This window comes from Doryrhamphus excisus, chromosome 8 (assembly GCF_030265055.1).
Source record: "Doryrhamphus excisus isolate RoL2022-K1 chromosome 8, RoL_Dexc_1.0, whole genome shotgun sequence".
NCBI classification, from domain to species: Eukaryota; Metazoa; Chordata; class Actinopteri; order Syngnathiformes; family Syngnathidae; genus Doryrhamphus; species Doryrhamphus excisus.
Window position 1 is genome coordinate 21,487,518 of NC_080473.1, and position 8,097 is coordinate 21,495,614.

Here is an 8,097-nt window from a genome sequence, read left to right on the forward strand (position 1 = left end):
GAATTTGAATTTGGAAAAAAGTTATAATAGAATCAAATCCCTATGCGAATAAAGTCAACATTCAAGAAAAAAATCTACAATAAGAAAATAATATTAATAAATTTTCTGTTCATAACATTGTAATATGACGAGAATATTATCATTGTAGTATCAAGTTGAAAAAAGAAAATATACCTTATTGTTTTCCAGTTTTAATATAGCAAGAGACAAACAAAGCAAAAAAAAAGTGGTAATTTTTGAATTTGAATTTGGAAAAAAGTTATAATAGAATCAAATCCCTATGGGAATAAAGTCAAAATTCAAGAAGAAAATCTACAATAAGAAAATAATATTTGGAAAATAAATTTTAGGAGAATAAATTCAAAAGATTAAGAGAAGAAAGTTGTATTTTAACAAGAAAAGGAACGCAATTTGATGATTGCATGATTTAAAAATCATGTCATTTTAGTAGCATAGAGTTGAAATATTATTATTATTATTATATTATTAAGTGACTTTGTAAAGCTATAATAAAAAACAAAACATGTTCTTGTATAAATGACTTTTTAGCATATCTACTGTACCAAAAACATCCTTATCCTTGCATGTCAGCTGGGATAGGCTCCAGCTTTCCCGTAAAAATAATAACATCAGATGAATATATTTTTTTTTTCATGAAAATGTCTCCTCTCTTGGTAGAAACATGGCATCGCCAATGATGATCAGATGGGTAACGGTGTGTGTCCTGATTGCAGCCCTGCATGTCGGTAAGATCATTTTATTCATCATAATTACCGTTATTTACATAATATATACTTTATGTTTTTATTACTACACTGTGTTTCTGTGCTGTGAATGCCCTTGTTTGTTTTCCAGGAAATGTCACGCTACAAGTCCCAAAGGGTAAGTAGGCTCCATTTTGTTTATTCCAGGGGTCTCAAACACACGGCCCGCGGGCCAAATGTGGCCCGCAGGACACTAGTTTGAGGCCCCCGCAAGTTTGATATGGATGCTGTATGGTATCATGTACCCAGAAAAAATGATTACGTTTGATTCATGTTCATGTTAAAGGTTAAATAACTGTTAATAGTTATCCTCCCTATCCGTGTGGAAGTGGTAAGTTTTTGGCTATTTAAGTTGAAAGGAAATAACTTGAAGGCTACCGTTTAGGTCGCTAGCTCTCTAGTTTGCGAGTTAGCATGTGTCTCAAGACCCTGCAGTTGCGCAATATGTTGTAAATAAAAAGAGTATAAATGTGACTATAGTCGTGTTTTGTCATGTCTACAGGGCTCTAATAATGCTTTGTTCATTTTAATCTGAAAAAAAATCATTTGTCTACCCACCAACTATATGTGGTTTATTAAGTTTTTATTATTTGCCGTTTTATTATTATTATAATTATATTTATTTATTACTGATTGATTGATTTTCTTTATTCTTGATTTGTTTATTTTTCATCTTATTTTGTGCAGAAAAATAAAAATTAAGACATTTCAGAACAGTGGAATGTTTTATCAGAGCTTTTCTTGTAGAAAATCGGAACCAAAGCACTGAAAAAGTTTGTATATTTTTCTGTTTTTAATAAATGCGTTTTTTTTTTTGAAAACCTGATGTGGCCCGGTCTCACCCAGACCCTAGCTCCAGTGGTCCCCAAGTAAATTGAGTTTGAGACCCCTGGTTTATTCCCTCTATACTGTATGTATTATTATTAACCACAGGCCAGGTTGAAGTCACATAAGAGTTTTTACCTGTTGACAACTGGTGGGTCGCAACCAAAAGGTGGGTCGGGCAGCCGCATTCAGTTGGTCCTAGGAGGAACAAACATAAAGATTGATATTGGTGAAGATATTTTGTTCGTGGGCGACCGTTTCAAGGTTGAGTGGGAGGGGAAGGGCATCGAGTAGGGACTCAAATATAATATTTTTTCTTCAAAAAACAGATTGACTCAATCTATGCCTCAATCAAATCAATTTTAAGTTATTCGTGATCTTGGTATTGATCAACTCTTTCACCTTTTGCAGATTGCTGGACTCCGTGGTTTGATCGAGATAACCCCTCTGGGAAAGGAGACTACGAGACTCTTGCTCACCTCCGCAAAGAAAATCCCAGTAAAATCTGCGAAAAGGCCATCGATATCGAAGTTCAAACTACATCCGGGTTGAGCATGGCGTCAACAGGCGATGTGATTGTTATGTAAGTACTAGACGTTCTTTCTGTCCATTACGTTCTGTCGTGGCCCCACTGGAAGACAGAAATGTTTTTACACCCCCCCATGAAGTACTATTGACAAACTGTTTTTTGTACTGTACAGATTGAACAAAAAAATTAAAGAAAATATTTGAAGAAAACAACAAAAAAATACAAATTCTCATCATGCTTCCGATACGAATAAGAATAAGAATGATCGCAACAATACGATCCATATTTGGACTGGTCCACCCACCGCCAAAGGGGACATCGAACCCGACAGTCCAATGTTCTACCGACTTACGTGATCGTGTTTCCCCACAGAGCTGACACGAGGAGAGGATTCATTTGTCAAAACGTTGACCAGAGGCGTGGTCGGTGCTCGGATTATCGTGTTCGTTTCAAGTGTCCCCTCGATTTCTGCTCCGTACCAGGTAAATACTTCATGACTTGAACTTTCTGTTAACCGTGGAAATGGCCGCATTTCAGACATAAATGCAAATGGAATTACGAGATTACAATTCAGTTGTCTTTATAAGTTGATGTGATCGACTCTTCCAACTTGGCCACCCTTCTGCAGGTTGCTGGACTCAATGGTTTGATCGTGACAACCCCTCCGGTAGCGGAGACTACGAGACACTCGGTCACCTGCGCAGACAATATCCAGATAAAATCTGCCCAACACCCTTAGATATCGAAGTCCAAACCACGTCTGGGATTAGCATGGCTTCAACCGGCAATGTGATTACTGTGTAAGTACTCGCGGTTCTTTCTGGAAGCAGACCTGCAAGCCATTTTTGTGATTGAAAAAAAAAATATTTGGCAGTGGTGCCAAATAAATCATTCATTCAAATTGCTTGGCTTTTTGCCCCCCAAAGCTCATCCGCCCGATGGTCCATATCTCAACTGTAAAAGGTTCTAGTGTTACTAAGATCCAAGTCCTGATTGGCTTGATTGTGTTTCCCAACAGAGCTGACACAACTCGAGGATTCATCTGTCAAAATTCTGCCCAGAGGCATGGCCGGTGCGCGGATTATCGTGTCCGTTTCCGGTGTCCCATCGAGTTCTGCTTCCCGCCCGGTAAAGGTCATCAGTCACTTGCTTGTTTTATTAGTTTCCATCACTCAAATCGGTCTATCAACCTTCTGCAGTTTGCTGGACTCCATGGTTCGATCGGGACAACCCCACCGTTACCGGAGACTATGAGACTCTTTGTGACCTGCGCAGAGAATATCCCGGTCAAATCTGCCCACACCCGACTGATATTGAAGTCCAAACTACACATGGGACGAGCATGGCTTCAACCGGCAACGTGATTACTTTGTAAGTACGAGTGGTTGTACTGTACAACGCTGTCTCATTCTCCACCAGTGAGGTTCGGTCACAGATCGGTACTCGGATGCCTCCCGGACGCCTCCCTGGTGAGGTGTTCCGGGCATGCCCAGCCGGGAAATGTCTCACAGCTGGCCTGGGAACGCCTTGGTGTCCTCCCGGTGGAGCTGGAGGAGGTGGCCGGGGACCGGGAAGTCTGGGCTTCCCTACTAAGACTGCTGCCCCCGTGACCCGGACCCGGATAAGCGGAGGAAAATGGATGGATGGATGACATGGTTGTGTTTTCCCGACAGAGCCGACACCGTTACGGGATTCATCTGTAAAAACTCAGTCCAGCGGTTTGGCTCGTGTTCGGACTATCGTGTTCGTTTCCAGTGTCCCAATGACTTCTGCTCCTTCAAGGGTAACCACTTCATGAATTGAATGATTTTCCCTGAAGCAGGGTTTGGCATTGTCCTGCGTGACCCCGCAAATGAGCAAAACATACGATTTTATTATTATTATTATTATCTCTGGAAAAATAGGCCATTATTTCCACAAAAGTCCATTGGAACTGTGCAGTGCTATCCGGCAACCATATTGCTATTGCTATTGCTCATCTTTTCCAACTTGACATGCCTTCTGCAGATTGCTGGACTCAGTGGTTTGATCGGGACAACCCCACTGGTACTGGAGACTACGAGACTCTTGCTCACCTGCGCAAACAATATCCAGATAAAATCTGCCTAAAACCATCTGATATTGAAGTCCAGACTACATCTGGGAAGAGCATGACTTCAACAGGCGATGTGATTGATGTGTAAGTACGAGATCTTCTTCATGTTTCATTGAAAATAAATTCAAGTCAATGTTGTCAGTTTACGATGTTGTCCTGATTGATTGATTGATTGATGGAGCGATTGCCTTACGTTCCCAACAGGGCCGACCCGATTACAGGATTCATCTGTAAAAAGTCTTCCCAGAAGCGTGGCTCGTGTTCGGATTATCGTGTTCGATTCAAGTGTCCTTTCGATTTCTGCTACCCACGAGGTAACCGCGTTTAAATGATTTGTTCTGATAATGGTTTTGTGTACAGAGTCAGTGTGGGAGTTGCTGGGGCAAAACCCAGAGTCATAAAAATATGGATTTTCACATATTAACTTAAAGCTAAAAAATGCCCACCTTTGTCCTATAAACAGTACAGACAAAATGCTGCGTTCTCAGAGCACTTACCTTATTAATTTTTATTTTTATTTTACTTATTTTATTATTTTTTTATTATTTCTCTTTTATTTTTTTAATTATTATTTTATTATTTTAATTTTTTATTTTTAAGATTCAGGATTGAAATTAAAGACAAAATTAATTAATTTGTAATTGTGCTATAAATATTTTAGAATAAAAATAATTTAAAAAATAATCTTTGCAAAAATTAATCATATTTTTAATGACCTCTCATGGTCCACCTGCAATACCACCACGGCCCACTAAGAGACCACGGCCCACACTTTGAATAAAAAGTAAGATAGTGTTCACCTCACTGCAATTTGAGGCCAAAATGATTGCCGAAACAAAATTTTGCATCCGAGAGCACACAACTATGGTGCATTCAAGTGCCCCCCGAAAAAGTTTCCACGGGATGACATTATCAGTGCAGCGTAATCGTAATAATAATCGACCCGTGTACGTACATGAACTGATGAGTCAATATGAATCCTTTTTTCAGATATGGCCCCTCCAACGCCTTTTCCCATCCTCAAGTTGAAGTACCCTTTGGATGCAAATGAAACAACGCCAAGTCCCTGACCTCCTCAAAACCCGAAGAGACAAATGAAACGTTGATTCATTTCTGATAAAAATGTAAATTCAAGTACGGCATATGGGTAAAGTTAATCTAGTGAAAAATGATTAAAGCTCAAATTGACCTTCCCTTTTTTTTTTTTTATAATTGATCTTTATAATTGATCATCTTTGTGAAAACGCCCGTTTCCCAATCAAATAAAGATGGCAGATTAAAACTGCTCATGTTTATTGGTTTCTGATATGCAAGTTACATGAAAGAACATCGCGTGATGACATTTCCACAATTCAAAGTGCAATTTGAAATGTCCAAAGAGGAGAAGGAAGAAGCAGAGTTCATTGAATCCTACCCCTTCGCCCCTTCTCCGTATTTATTACTGATAGTTTCTTCACTTCCTGTCTTTAAATGTCGCCATTTTCTAGGAAGAGAAACAAATAAAAAATGTGTAACCATAGAAAGATCCATGTGCCGCTGGCATGCTAGCATGCTAGCATTTTATTGTACTTTTTTTGGCCACTTCCTGTTTAAGGTTCATTTGTATAATTAGATTGATTTAAGCAGAAACGCCCTTGGCAAATTAATATTGTTATAATCTTGTAATTAGCTGGAAACCTTTGCCAGCCTGAACAAGACCGTGAATAAGATGACACACCTTGTTGTGTGTACCTGGGGGCTATTTAGGGCCCAGAGTTTGTTCTTTTTATTGCTTGAGTAATAACCCACCAGGGGATCTGCAGTGAATAGCAAGAGCATCCCTCGCCAAAAGGCAACCCCACCCAAGAACCCGGGGGGGTCAGGGGGTATCCATCCTCTTCCACCGAGCAAACAAACCCAGCACTGAGCGGTCCAGGAAGCACCCATATGAGGTCATGTCCCCACCGCAGACCCCCCACCAATAGAGTAGACCGGAGCCTGCAGCTGCAACCCCACCCAAGAACCCGGGGGGGGGTCAGGGGGTATCCATCCTCTTCCACCGAGCAAACAAACCCAGCACTGAGCGGTCCAGGAAGCACTCATATGAGGTCATGTCCCCACTGCAGACCCCCCCACCACCCCATTAGAGTAGACCGGAGCCTGCAGCTGCAACCCCCACATGTTGGGGTGCCTACCAACGTGGCCGGCCTCCGCCCCCATCTGGACCAGGGCCATAACAGCAGAGGCCCGGACCCCGGCCCAGAGGCAGATACCGAGGTACTGCATACAGTACACCCCCAGTACCCCAGAGGGGCAGCTCAGGCAGGAACCAACTTAGATCCACTACCACCTTCCCCAATCCATCAGGAGGGACACCCCCCCCCCAATAGAGTAGAACAAAGTCTGCAGCTGCAACCCCACCCAAGAACCCGGGGGGGTGGGGGTCAGGGGGCATCCATCCTCTTCCACCGAGCAAACAAACCCAGCACTGAGCGGTCCAGGAAGCACCCATATGAGGTCATGTCCCCACTGCAGACCCCCCCCCCCCCAATAGAGTAGAACAAAGTCTGCAGCTGCAACCCCCCCATGTTGGGGTGCCCACGAACATGGCCGGCCTCCGCCCCCATCCGGCCAGAAACCTGACCATGGACCAGGGCCATAACAGCAGAGGCCCGGACCCCCGGCCCAGAGGCAGATACCGAGGTACTGCATACAGTACACCCCCAGTACCCCAGAGGGGCAGCTCAGGCAGGAACCAACTTAGATCCACTACCACCCTCCCCAACCCATCAGGAGGGACACCCCCCGCCCCCAATAGAGTAGATCAAAGTCTGCAGCTGCAACCCCCCCATGTTGGGGTGCCCACCAACGTGGCCGGCCTCCGCCCCCATCCGGCCAGAAACCTGACCATGGACCAGGGCCATAACAGCAAAGGCCCGGACCCCCGCCCAGAGGCAGATACCAAGGTACTGCATACAGTACACCCCCAGTACCCCAGAGGGGCAGCTCAGGCAGGAACCAACTTAGATCCACTACCACTCTCCCCCAACCCACCACCCCCCCTCTCCGCTTCCTTGTAGTATTTTGGGTTTTGGAATATGGCAGGAAAGCCGAGTACCCAGAAAAAAACCCACGCATGGGAAGAACATGCAAACTACACATGATGCCCAAGCGGACATTCGAATCCAGGTCTTCCCAGTGGCCAACCTGCTAACCACCCGTCCACCGTGTCGGCCATGTTTCAGATCATCAAAGAAATGTAAATATTATTCAAAGTCAAGTCGTGCAAATGTAAAGTCAATTAAATGTGAAGTACACGACACATACAAGTACACAAGAACGGCGGGTTTAGACTTCAATGGCGCTGTCAATCAAGGCTTTGTACACATTTTCCTCAACATGTTATTCATTTGAAAACTTCATATTAGATCAAATACTTCCAGTCATCTGCTTCTTTAAACAAGGCGATGACTTTATTTGTTTGTCTGTTCGTAAAATGTTAATACAAAAATAACGTCATTAAATAGAATGAACTTCAAACTTTAATACGCCCTCCAACCAGCCCCCAAGATCTTTCAAATGGCACGTCAACAATGGCATCTATGGCTGTGGGAAGCGGCGCGGTATTTAAGTATTTAAGGCGGAACACTTTGACCGTTTTGACCGAGGACAAGCAACAACAGCGTTCCGCAAGGTAAGAACTCCGTCAACTGAAAATAGAATATCCTTACTCTCGTTCTCCATTATTAATTCATGCAGTTCCGACTTCCAAGAACGCCTTCATCATCGACTGGCATATATTTTGATAAGCGAAATAAACGTGCGACTGGCTGACTGATCGGTCCAGGGCAGCTGGGATAGGCTCCAGCTTCACTGTTACCGTTAAAATGATAAGCAATGAAAAT